Raw genomic sequence first — 14,685 nt, 5'->3', positions numbered from 1 at the left:
TATTTTATGCATGATATACTTTTATAAGCTTGTCATCAAACATCTTTCAAAGGAAATAATATAAAGGGAAATGTCGTTCATTGTATCAACTCTGATTGTAATTGCGTATCATTACTTTTATAAGTCTTGTTTAAATCTCAGGCCAGTACTATAAACATTTACTTCCTAGCTGAATTTTACGAAAAATCCTATTGTGTGAATCTATTTGTAAGGGAAAATGCTTCCACAAAGCCAAGGAATTTGAAAATTATTTCTTTTCCTTTATTTGTATGTCAAAATTAAGTAATATTATTTTTAATTTTTTAATTTAATTCACTCTTTAAAAATTGTTTAGGTGCTCTGTCACTTTTATTAAAAACAATATAAGATGAAATGAATGCAATTGGTTTGGAGTTTTTTCGTGACATTCGATTCTATTTAATTAATTTAGCTAGAAATTAAGTTTTCTTCATTTGTCAATGAAGTACTTTAATTGCATTGTCTTTTAAGTAAAAATGAATCCCTATATTACAGAGATGACTGTGTTCGGATATAGCCGGATTTTCGAATTTCTTTCTTTCTCAAATCCAGGTTTGAAAATTTGAGACATGTTGACTCTGTAATCAGTAACTTCGCGAAATCAATTTTTTTTTTCAAACTTTGTTTCAGAACAAATATATCATTCAAATTCAAAAATGTTCAGATTGCATAAAATTCATTACTCATTCATTAAATTCAGTGAGAGGTCAAAGTTTTTATTAGAGGAAACTACGTTTGTCTTACACAAAAATTCCTATTTTGCTGTTTTTATTGAACAGAGAAAGAACAAAACTATTATTGTAAAATTCTGTGGTCATGTATTCAGACTAAATGCTGGATGAAAACCAGAATACCATTTATTGATAAAATTTATTAAATCTCTTTTAATTTGCTTGCATGGAACCGTTATTGAAAGTTCATCTAATTATATGTGTGATATGTCAGAATGAAGAATATCATTGACCAGTAACAGCGTAGATGCTACACTGGCTGAGATACTATTTATTTACATTTCAAAAGCCTGCATATAAAGATCTTGGCTCAATATTTCTGACAAATTTCGGTAAAATTTTTAGGGATATCTTATTGCTTAACTGGACAGCTTATAAAAATTCTTTACATTCTTTAAACCTTTGCATTCTTTCTAGCAGCTTCTCATAAAGCCATTGTCTACATCAAAATGTCCTTCGGCTGAGTTTTCATTTCTCAACAAAGGAATATGTAGACAATATATATATAAATATGCATAAAATTCTGCTGCGAAATGAACTCTGATAAGTATGACTACAAATGATGCCTTGCTGTATCCTTAAATCCCTAAACTTCTTATTCCTTCATTTCGAAGAAGTCCATTTTGACCTGTTAAATATTTTGCGTATGAACTCCGGAAGATTACTACGAACCTGAATTTGTAGTTTACTTTGAAAAGCTCAACACCGGAATTTGAAAGTCAGCTCAGAAGCTGAAATAAGTGGTCGTTCTATTTTTTGATATTTTCTTTCATTGGATTTAACAATATCGGGTTTTTTGCTCAACGTGATTTTTTTTTAGATAACAAGTCTTTCAGCCTCTACAATTAAACCTTGATCACCCGTATTTTTTATTTTCATGACTTGTAATTTCATAGACGCACATTTCTCTCAAATAATTGTACCTGTTTATGACTGTAGAATCAGCCAGGTTCAATTCTTCCATGCAAAATTTTATTGATGTCATTTCCTTTGGTGGATGAATCTGATGAGAGTAATAAATGGTAATCTACCTACTGAAGCCTAATTACCTACTCTTATTCTTACCTATTCCATATCTTTCGAAAATTGCTGTGAGCTCCTTCATAGCCTCAAATAATCCTTCATTTTGTGCAAATTGAAACATTGGCAATTACTCAAGAATACATTATAGTCTTGTAAGAAACTAACACTAGTATTTAATACCCTCGCATTGTTTGGTAGATCACATAGACCCATGATCAAGCTGTAAACTCCGGGGGGGGGGACTTCCGTTAATTTATACGATCTGAGCTTTGATCAAGAGTGGTGGTGCTAAAGGTTTTCACTTTTTCTTTAGATGGTACGCGTTTGTCAAAAGGTTGAGAACCGCTGATCTAAAGAATATCAATACAAAAAAAAAAAAAAAAAATCTCATAAAATTCGAAAAAGGCCTAAAAATGAAAGGTCAGATTTTATGATTGAAACAAATCTTAGCACTTTGTCAGAAATTACCGTATTTTCTCACATATTACCCCCTTTTAATTAATCTCTCCAAAATAAAGGAAAATCATCCCAAAAATATAATTTCTGAAGAATGCTGTTACTGTAAGAACATAACAAATGAAAAGTATTCACGGATAAACTACTGGTAATCATCAGAGTATTTATTTAAAAGAAACATACCTTCCAATAAGAATAGGGAATAATATTAACATTACAATATCTAATAAAACATTTTTAGTTACCTGAATCCCGACCCTTGGCCGTTTTTATTGTTGCCCACTGCTATTCCATGACCTCAAATAATTTAATACTGCTGTCTGTTGCCAGCTGTTACAATTTGCTGGTCGTTACCACTTCCGTCATTTTCGTCACCATTCAAGCTCTCTTCCCATCTGGTATGGTTTTCAAGGTCATCAAGAGCATTAGATATCCTCATTTTCTTGAAGCTCTTTACAATTATTGCTTCAACATTCAGAGCCCATGCACGAGCAAATATACAGGGTGAGGCAAAAAAATTAGCCCGGAGAACAACGTTCCAGGTTACAAAGAAACGCAGCAAAGGAAAGGAAATACAGTACTAACCTAACTGTAGCAAATGTTGAAATTGACCGCCATTCATTTCTTGGCACTTTTGAATTCTGGTCAGCAAGTTACTGAAGGCAGACCGAAGCTGGACTGCAGGAATTGCGGTAATCTCATCCGAAACGTTCTGCTGCAGTTCTTGAAGACTATGAGGGTTGTTGCGATGCGCCTTAGACTTGAGGACTCGAGCAATCGCACACTGACAGATCAGGTGACCTGGATGGTCAGCTAGGGCCGAGACCAGACTGGCCTGTGATAGCAACTCTGTCAGGCGTGAAAAATTGTGTACATGTGATCCAAAGTGCGGCCGGCTGTATGGGCAGTTGCTCCCATCCTGATGGAAGTAACTGTAGGTCTTTTCCTCTTCAGTTAATTTTGCCACAAATGGATTAAAAATAGTCGAAATGCAACACTCCGAATTCAACGTCTGATGAAAGAAGATGGGACCAATAATGCGACGTGCAGAGACTGCATATACAACCCCAACCTTCTGATCATGCAATGGTGTTTGGTTAAAGGTAGGCGGGATCTCCGCTGGCCAGAACCTGTGATTCTGTGAATTGACATAACCACTCAGTTGAAACCAGGCTTCATCAGAAATAAAGAAAAGATCCATTGTCAGTGAACAGCAACTCACAAAAATGGAGGTGCTGAGGAGCATCTGCCGACTTTAATGCACGAACAACGCACACTCTGTAGGGATATATTTTAGGTCCAGGTGAAGTATTTGGGGCACAGATTTTTTCTGTGGACAGCGATGGCTGCTAACAGCGATGGACGTCCGAGCTCCGTAATGTCAATGCGAATGGTATCCAGAATACGGCGCCGCCAGCGGGCAATCAATCTACTTCTCCTCCGCCTCTACAGATCCAAACTGAAATGGAAGTCACAGCAACTACTCCACCTGCCTCTCCTTCTGCGCTAGAGCTATCAAAGAGCGCTATTCAGATCTACTCTCTAAAAAATCGGCATACTGACCTCCTTTTCGATATTCAGCGCCTTCAAAGAACAGAGACACCGAACAAGGAGCTGATGATCAAGCAGTTGCAGGATGAGGGTGAGAAAGTTTTATTTTCCTTGCATACCCTCTGCACTAAACTAGGCATAAATTTATTTACACTCCCTGCCACTGAAGAAGAATTCTTCAAAGAATGTAAAAAATCTTCTAAAACCCCCGATTCTGATCCCAAAATTCAAAATTCTGATACTAAAACTCAAAATTCAAATCCACCCTCATCCTCAGCCAATCAAAATCCTCCAAAAGAAAATTCCAAAATTGATTCTAAAAAACGCACTAGACCCATAGACAATGAAGGATTTGCAGTTCCTCCTAAACATCTAATAGCCAAAAAACCATTACCCAACACTAATAATAATGAAAACAACATCTAATACTTTCACAAACATACAAAACTCTGATAACACTGAACACTCGACGCAGCAGCCGGCTGTCACTCAAACACCAAAAATTCAAGCACCACCTCCAATTTTCATAAAACCGCGTGCTGATTGGTTCTTTCTCCTCAATCAGTTACGCCGACACGCACCAACTGTTCTTTCCAAACAAAACATAGACTTTCTTAAACTCACTACCACTAATGAAAATGATTATAGAACAATTGTTAGATTCCTCACAGACAATAATATTGAATTCAAGTCCCATACACTCAAAGCAGATAGACGACCACTTAAAGTTGTCATTAGGGGATTACCCTCAAACACACCTCTCAACGTTGTACAGACTGCAGTTGAAGTGCTTGGCTTCAAAATTCACAAAATTTCCCAACTAAAGAAGTGGAAAACCAAGATGCCAATGCCCCTCTTTTATTTGCAAATCTACAATAGCCTTAAAGCCGAAGAAATCTATTCAATAACTGAACTCCTTGGAACTGAAGTCTCCATGGAGCACTTCAAAGGACAGAAGGGTCCCTCCCAATGCTGGCGTTGCCAGGGATTTTTTTACTCGTCTGAAGTATGCACCTTACCAAGACGATGCGTCAGATGTGCTGGGCCGCGTCAAGCCAAGGACTGCACCAAACCCTACGAAGAGCCGAACAAATGTGCAAATTGTTTAGGAAATCATGCTGCAAACTGGCGTTCCTGCCCGAAGTTCCCCGGCTCCAAAAATAGACAACCTCCAAAGCCAAGTACCAGACCCAGTCAGACCGTTGACAACACTAACAAGTTTAACTTACAACATAATACATTTCCAATTCTGCCGGCTACACACACTCCCAGTGCAAATAATATTCGCCCTGGAGTCTCATACTCTGCTGCCCTTACGGGTATGCAACAGGCTGCACCACAAATTCTTCCAAATTTATCGGTCCCCTTAGGAGCAAATTCGACACTAAATTGTACCGAAATCCTTTTGGCTATAATCCAAATTTCAAATCAGCCTGGCATTGACCAGAGCAAATTACTTCTGGCATTCAAAAACGCCTTACCACAGCTCAGAGTGGCTCCATCTGGTGCTGACGCGGCATACTACATCTTTGAGAGTTATATTACTCTCCAATTCTCTGATATCCCCAGTCATTAAAATTCAATACTTTGAAAGGATTGAAATACTTAAAACTATGCACCTGGAATGCTAATGGCATCCTATCCAAATTCCATGAGTTTCGAGACTATGTAGAAGAGAAGGATTTTGATATCATTTTTGTCCAAGAGACCAAACTCCAGCCAGGGAGAGCTCCCAAGCTTGTAAATTATGCACTATATAAAAATGACAGACAAACTTCAAATACACGTGATGTTTATCATGGTGGCACTTGTATTTACATAAAAAATTCAATCCCACATCGCAGAATTGACACACCAAATATGAGCAAACTTGAAGCAACAATCATTGAAATTTTTATTCAAAATTCTCCATCCCTAGTTATGATCTCTGCCTATCTCCCACCTGGTGATAATTTTCCTGTGGTAGATTTTAATAATTTGCTCAATTTTTCAAATAATCTTATCATAGCTGGTGATTTAAATTGTCACCATCAGCATTGGCGTTGTTATAGATCAAACCCTGCTGGTCGTGGCCTTCTAAAATGGGCTCAGTGCGCCCAAATTAAAATTATTGCGCCAGATTCCCCCACCAGATATGGTTCACAGGGTGCCCCTTCATTCATTGATTTAGCACTCTTTCGAAACATCCCTTTTGGATATCACGTGACTGTCGAAAACTGTTTATCTTCAGATCACAACCCTGTGATCATAGACCTTAACTGTACTGTTTTTAATCAAAATTCTCCGGCACTCGTCTCTACAAACTGGGACAATTTTTGTTTTAAACTTAAAAGTAAAAATTTGCCCTCCCTCGAAATTAAATCCAGCCATGATATTGACTCGGCAGTTGATCAATTAACAACCATACTAACAGATACTTATAAGGAAGTATCAAAACCCACCCTTAGACCCAATTTTCGTAAATTACCACAAGAAATTAAACTCAAAATTAAAGAAAAGAATAAAGTACAGAGACTTTGGCAAAGAAATAGGAATCCTGGATTAAAAATTCAACTCCGTGCACTCCAAAATGAGATCAAGGCATCATGTGACCAGTTCTTCCAATCACAATACACGAATTACATTCAGTCCCTAATGACCAATGATAATAGTCTTTGGCGCGCATCAGCCCGCCTACGCAAACACAAATCTAACATTCCGTCCTTAGCTACGGATGCAGTGGTGGCTCACACAGACGCTGAGAAATCAGAATTAATTGCGGACTCTCTTCAAACTCAATTTACACCACATAATGAAGGAATTTTTGCGAACAGCGCAAATTCTTTCCCACATGATGTTGAACGTTTCCTCTCCTCGCCTTTCGCAAGAGAAATACATTATACATCCATGAGCGAGGTAAGTGAATACATTACCAAGCTCAAACCCAAAAAAGCCCCTGGTATGGACTCTATTTCTAATCGTATGATTAAAAATTTACCCACCAACTATCTATTTTTCTTAGTAATGCTTATAAATTTTATGATACAGCATTGCTATTTTCCTCAAAGCTGGAAACAAGCACTTATTGTGCCTATTCCAAAACCAGGCCAAAGCCTTTCAAACCCTCAAAATTATAGACCTATCAGCCTCCTATCATCGTTATCAAAGATATACGAATTTGTGTTACTTAAACGCCTGAATGATTTTCTCCGAAATCACAACGTGTTGATCGATGAACAATTTGGATTTCGAGCAAAACACTGCACTACGCACCAGCTGCTGAGGACAGTGGAGTTCATTCACGAAAGGTTTCATAACAAAATGTTTACTGGCGCTTTATTTCTTGACATAGCCAAAGCATTTGATAGGACTTGGCATATAGGAATTATTATCAAGCTCATACGACTTGACGTTTCGGCCCATTTAATTCATATAATTAATTCGTACCTCACTAATAGATCTTTTTCTGTATGAGTTAATTCTTTCATTCCGGCACCCCGTCCTATACTAAGCGGCGTCCCCCAAGGGTCACTTTTAGGCCCAATTTTGTTCAACATTTTCATAAATGACATACCAAAATCACCTAGTATCACTCTTGCACTTTATGCAGATGATATGGCCATCCTAGCCCAACACAAACGCCTTGAAAACTTGGTAAAATCATTCAGAGATATCTCTCTAGCCTTGAGCACTGGCTCATCACTTGGAAAATAAAAATTAATGTTGCTAAATGTGCTGCTATGATCTTCAAACGTAGCCCCCTCCCGTACCCTTCCATTAATATTAAATTCTTTGATGACTATGTTCCCTGGTCAAATTCTTACAAGTACCTAGGAGTTGTACTTGATTCAAAATTACTCTGGCGCCTTCACATTGAAAATGTTCTTAACAAAGCGAAAGGTGCTAGAGCCCAACTTTACCCATTTTTAGCTCGAAAGAGCAATCTGTCAATTAAAAACAAAATTCTTCTCTATACATCAATTATAAGACCTGTCTTTATGTATGCATGTACAATCTGGGGTACTGCTGCAAAAACTCATGTGAAAAAACTTCAATCTTTTCTTTGAAATCTTCAATCTTTGAAAAAACTTCAAAGTAAAACCTTACGTATGGCCCTAAACGCAGCCTGGTACGTCCATACAGATGTGATTCATTCGGACCTTAACATTAAACCTGTTGATTATCTTATCAAAAAACATAGTCAAAATTTATTCCTTAAAATTGAACAGATTGATAACCGAGCACTTCAACAGATGCCAGCATACGATCCTGCTATTCGCAGCTCACAGAAGAGACCGAGAGTTCGGAATCTATCCACCGTCTAAAAGGGCAAGACACGCCCTCTCCACTTCAGTTCCAGCCCCCGTGCCATGAAGGAAGGACGTCTCTTCAGCGAGCTGCCATATAATTGCTTATATCATCTTTTCAACTGCAATCAAGATCTTCAAGCAAAGTTATCAATCTGTTTACTTAAGAATCACATCTCCCACAGATTTTAAATCTGCCTAAGAATATTTTCATCGCGATCCCATTAATTATTTGCACTCTCCAACACAAGCCACATGCCAATGAGCCTATTAATCGTAAACTCTTTCCTATCCGCTTTTTGCTTTAGTGTTTGTACTGTGTATAAAAAATTATAAAAACCAAAATATATAAAATACAAAAAAATTATAAAAACCTAAAAACTTATAAAAAAATTATGATACTTAAGTTTTTATTTTCTCATCTCTATCCCTAAACTTTCTCGAGCCTGTGGCTCCCTCTATTGAGCATCAAGTAACTCACTTATGCCAAATTTTCCAATTTCTGCTCATTTTTAGTAACTCTGATGTGGAGGTAAATGGTTTTGAACCATAGGCACTCCGAAATTTGCAAATCATTGGCATTGGCAGGTGAAGTATTTGTTCGCATGATAGACGTGATCTGTCGGTCTCTTTCGACAGACGTCGGATTGATTTGGTAGGACTGAAGCATTTTCTGCTAAACTGCAGCCACATTTTCTGGTGTTTGGAAACATTTGGAAATGTTTTTTGACTTGTTCGAAACAGATCCTGTCTGACTCCATTTTCAGACTAATTGTTGCATGGCGCTTTGACACCATTAAAAATATGAGCAAACAACTGACCACTTTGTTGTAACCAACTTTCCACGATGAACATCCTGTAAGATCCAGCCGTGTCCGGTGGCGTAATTAATAGACTCAGATTTATCTTTTAATTTATTCACACCATCAATGTAAACTATATACACTTTGTACAAATATAAATATATAAAATAATAAAATTGTTAAATTTCCAAAATTAGCATACTGAGCATTCGGCCTCTCCCACCAAAAGCCAGTCTCCAACTTACCGTTTTTCCGCCTAGAGGGCGCTACTTATTTTCCGGTTTACGGTTGGGCAGGACGTCCAAACACATTCTGACAACAAAGCCTGGTGCTCACAATTCAACATTATAACTACTAATCAACTAAAAGAAAATATAAAATATTACAACATTTGCATAACAAAAGAGTTAACTCTTACAAGTATACATTTTAAAGAAAAACTTCTAAATGGTTAAGAATGCTACACTTAAATCATCTCATTGCTGTAAGTAACTAATTTCAATAACTTTACAAATATTACTTAGTAAAGATATATCTTGCAGTATACTTTAAAGAAAATAAGAAAATTAACAATTAATCTAACCACCAAAATTAAAGTCTTTATGAATTGTCCATAAATGTTTTTGGTCTATGAAAAGACATAAATAAAAAAAAAAAAAAAAAAAAGGATATTCATCCTTCTATCAGTCTGGATAAAGCATCTGCGTTACCCATTTTGACTCCTGGTAGATGCTTCATGTCTATTTCGTATTTTTGCAAAGCAAAAGCCCAACGTTGTAATCTAGATGATTGCGGGGCACATTTTGTCAGGTAAGGTAAAGAATTATGGTCGGTGTAAAGTTCAACTTTGGATCCAAAAACCAGGTTTCAAATGTTTTCAAACTCCATACAATAGCATATGCTTCTCTTTCTATAGTAGACCACGACTGCTGAGCTCGAGTTAACTTTTAACTTGCATAAGCTATGGGATAATTGCGTTCATTGAAATTTTGTGACAAACATGCTGCAACTCCTATTTGTGAGGCATCACAATGTATAATGAATGGTTGCCCCAAAACTGGTGTATATAACGACGGAGCTTTAAACAGAGCATTCTTGAGTTCCTCGAAAGCAATGTCGTGCTCTTCTTTCCATGGTATTTCCTTAGGTATCTTCTTCTTCGTAAGTTCAGTAAGTGGATATACTAATTCAGAATATTTTGGAATATAGTCCCTATAATAGTTACATAGACCTAATAAACTTCTGAGTTGCTTCTTGGTCTTCGGTTATGATAATCTGGAAATTGTTTCTATCTTCTCAGGATCGGCTTGATGTTTCCCCGATCCGATTACATGACCCAAATATTTGATTTGCGGTTTGGCAAAATCACATTTGCTGATATTGACTGTAAAGCAAAGCTCTTCCAACTTAGTGAGTATCATACCCAAATGAACCATATGAGATTTCCAGTCCTTTGAAAATATTGCAGTGTCATCAATATATGCTCTGGCAAAGTCTTTGTATTCATGGAGTGCTTTATTGATTTCCCTTTGAAAGGTTGCTGCAGGGTTTTTCAGACCAAAACTCATAACTTTAAATCTGTACTGTTGTCGATGGATTTTAAACGAAGTATAATCCATCCATAGGATCCATAGGAATAGCCCAATAACCTCGCAGTAAATCCAGTGTTGATATTATATTAGCTTGTCCTATTGAATGTATAAGTTCTGAAGCATTTGCATAGGAAAATCATCAGTAATTGTCACAGAATTTGATGCACGATAATCAACACACAGTCGAATTCCACCGTCTTTCTTGTTCACACAAACTATAGGATATGCAAAAAATCTGCACTGCTTTCTTCTATTAAATCAAGTTCTAACAGCTCTTCAATTTTTTCATCAACTTTGAATTTTAAAGTTTCAGGAATCCGGTAGATATGTGGCTTTTTCCTTTCTTGATTGGGTTTTAATTTTATTTTGTGAAAATCCACCTTTGCAATTTTCACTTTACCTGTAAATAACGGTTCGTGCTTTCTTATGAGTTGCTTAATTTGCTGCTGTTGGTCACCCGTTAAATGTTCAAGTTGCAATTTTTGCAGAACAACTTCCATATCTTGAGAAGAAGCTTGCGGAGTTGGATAAATCTCTCCAAATTCTCCTTCATTTTCGAAAATAACTCCCACAGCATTTACTCTAGCTATATACTTTCTGATTTTATTCATGTGAACATGTTTTACTTTCCCATCTGAAAGTTTGACTTTATATGAATGAGGCGGACAGTATTTTATAATCTCCCCTGGAACAGTCCATCTTGCATAAAGTTTATTGGACGAATCGGGAATAAGCAAATAAACTTTTATCTCCTACTTTGAATTCTTTAGGTATAGCTCGACGATTAAAGTAATTCGAATAAGCTGCCTGTTTCTCAGATGCTGTCAAAGATGCTTGATCAGCTGCTCGTTCTAAGGGTATTTTCATTTCTTGTAAATAATCAACAACAGATTGCTTCATATTTAAGGATATCGGTATTTCACAACTCCAACTAGATTTCAAAACACTCAGTGGACCACGTATCTCTCGACCATACATTAACTTGAATGGAGAAGCCCCTGTAGTAGAATTGGGAACCTTGCGATAAGCAAAAAGCAAATATGGTAGATACTTATCCCAATTAGATGCATCCATACGGATGATGTGATGTAGAGCGTTTTTCAAAACTCGGTTGTACCTCTCGACAAGTCCATTACTAGCTGGGTATCCTGGAACTGAAAATCTAGGATGACATCCAAGACGCTTCATAAATTCTTGTGTCAGTTGAGAAATAAAGTTAGTTCCTTGGTCACTTGCTATAATTTTCGGAATACCAGTTCTTGTAAATATTTCCAACAGAGCATCACAAGTAGTTTTTGCCGTTAAAGAACGTAATGGAATGGCTTCTGGCCAATGTGAATGTTGATCCATTAAACATAAAACATATTTATGTTTTCTAGCCGAAGGAGGTTCTATAGGACCTATAATATCGATATTAACAACTTCGAATGGTAAATAAGGTCTTAGAACTGGAGTAATAGGAATTCTATCAGTTATTTTTTCGGTACTTCTTAACTGACATGGTTCGCAAGATAGGCAATATTCAATTAATATCATTATTCATATTGGGCCAGTAGAAATTATATCTGATTCTCTCTTTTGTTTTCTTTATTCCCATGTGAGCCCCGAAAACAGATTCATGTGCTAATTTTAAAACATCTTTTCTTCGATTCTTTGGAAGAACTAACTGCTGAACCGAATCTCCCATTACTTTATCCTTATGAAAAATTATATTATCAAGTTCCATAAAATTTCCTTTCCCCTGCTTTAAATTAATTCTGACTTCTTCTAAAGTCGGACAAGACATCTGCTCCTCTCGAAATGTTAATACATCATTACGTTGATTATTTTCTAATATCTGTATTGGAGTCGTTACTGAATGCGTGTTGGCATATGAATTAGTCCTAATTTTTATTTTAGTTTCTTCATATGACTGAGGAATGTTTATTTCAGACGTATTTGACTCCACGTAGTCTAAACATTTATTCGTTTCGCTTTCCAAATTCATTTTCCCCGTTAAATTTGTTTCCCCCTTCAAACCGCATCCGTTGCACAAGTGTTCAAAGGTCTGTATGGGTAATAAACAATCTACGTTCAAGCGATCTGTTACCGCTGCCAAAATGTCTACCGGGTAGCTTAATAAATCAGAATCCTCATCTTTCAGTGACATAAATAATTTTCTTAATTTCGTTTCTATTTCTTCGCCAAATGCAGATATTAACTTAATTTTTCCATTAGCTTGATCGGTTGGCGGTACAATATTACTGTTTAATACCAGAATTTGTGTACCTGAATCGATAATAGCATCAATTTCTTTATTTCCAACTAATATTTTCACATATTGCAAAGGCTGAACTTCGACTTGTTTCTTCTTGAGGTATTCTGTATTAATCTGGGCCACAACCGCATCACTTTTGTGTGATTTATTACTTTCGGAAGTAGTTTTATTTTGATTTTCGCATTTAAATTTTTTCTGACAGTCTTTAGCTATATGTTGGAAAGATCCACAAATATAACAATACTTTTTAAATTTAGTAATTTTGGGCAAACCATCCGGTCTTCGCATAGGAGGGGGTACATAGCGGGTACTTTTGGTTTCAATATTTGGTGTTTTCTGAGAATAACTACCGATATCATTTAAAGATTTTCTCTTACAAGCGAAGAACGTGTCACATTCCTTTCCGATTTCCGCGGGTTTTAACCAAGTATCGCCTTGTTTTATATTTATATGCATGGCTGTCTCGTGATCAAGAGTTTGCATTAATTTATCGGCTACAATTAATTCATGGATTGTATTTAAATCATTCGCATTCCTTAAAGTGCAATAGTATTTCCACTGTGTCATTAACCGGGCTGCAAATTGTGCATGTGTTTCCCCTGACTGACGTTTAGCCTTTCGAAACATATCCAAACATGCTTGAGCAGTTGGCTGATATTCTTTTAAGATTTTAGCCTTAACTACTTCGTAATTTTTGACATCATCTTCACTAACATAAATCAAAGCGTTTGTTGCATTTTCACCTAAAAGATTTATCAAAATTTCGGCTTTGTATTCTTCTGGTACATTTTTAATCTTAAATGCTCTTTCTAGCGAAGAGAAATAAAGTGTCCATGATTCCGAACGAGTCGGAATGGATATCGTTAAAGTTTTTATGCTTTTAATTAAATTTTCTAACCATGTGTTATCCGAAAGATTAAAATTAGATGAAGCTCTAAGTTTTGCGATTTCTAATTCGTGTTCTTTCTCTAATTTAAACTTTTCTAGCTTCAACCTTTCAGCTTCCAATTCTTCAGTGGATTTCCTATTGTCAATTATGGATATTAGCATAGATTTAACGAATTCAGGATCAGTTTTGTAATCATTACTGTTAGTAATTTTATCTTTCAGTTCTGTGAGTTTAAGACTTTAATCAGCATCCTGACCTAGTTCTTTTGCCAATAAAACTAAATCTTGTTTCTTGACACTTCTAACCGAGAACATTTTGCAACTTTCTTATAACGTCGTAATATAGCGCTAATTAGTTCAAACTATTATAGTAACTTATAATTTATCTCATTATACAGTTTACGTAACTAAAATTTAGAGTCACTTTAAAATAATAGGTAAGCATAAATCACTTACCTTTTCTCCGTTGAAGCGTTAGTTTCGATTCTAATCGTGTCGTACTGCGACAGTGTAAGATCCAGCCGTGTCCGGTGGCGTAATTAATAGACTCAGATTTATCTTTTAATTTATTCACACCATCAACGTAAACTATATACACTTTGTACAAATAGAAATATATAAAATAATAGAATTGTTAAATTTCCAAAATTACCACACTGAGCATACTGAGCATTCGGCCTCTCCCACCGAAAGCCAGTCTCCAACTTACCATTTTTCCGCCTAGAGGGCACTACTTATTTTCAGGGTTACGGTTTCGGAGGACCAGGCACTACACATCCTCTGCTGCACTGTATCATCTTCACCTCTGCATTGCTCAACTGACACTGACACTGACACAGCCCACACTGAACTCTGAACTGATTTGGATAGCGTGTTGTGTATACACGTTACATGCATACAATTCACGTCCAATCATATCCACACGTCCGGGCCACTTTTATATACTTTCCTTTGCTGTGTATCTTTGTAACCTGGAACGCTGTTCTCCAGCCACTTTTATTTGCCACACCGTATGTTGGTGAAATAAAACCAACTACTACTACGTGGAAAATCTTATTTTAAAATTTTGAAGAGCTTTGC

The 14,685-nt window shown here is 36.4% G+C and overlaps 1 protein-coding gene across 7 annotated transcripts in view; it reads left to right on the top strand.

The window, feature by feature from the left end:
* Nucleotides 1-14,685, top strand: part of LOC118189680 (nuclear factor NF-kappa-B p105 subunit-like) — a 124,284-nt gene that overhangs the window by 20,051 nt on the left and 89,548 nt on the right. The window lies entirely within an intron of this gene.

Source organism: Stegodyphus dumicola, chromosome 4 (genome assembly GCF_044657685.1).
Source record: "Stegodyphus dumicola isolate Sdum_Otavi_A_Nest chromosome 4, ASM4465768v1".
Taxonomy (NCBI): Eukaryota; Metazoa; Arthropoda; class Arachnida; order Araneae; family Eresidae; genus Stegodyphus; species Stegodyphus dumicola.
This window is presented reverse-complemented; position numbering and strand designations above follow the sequence as displayed.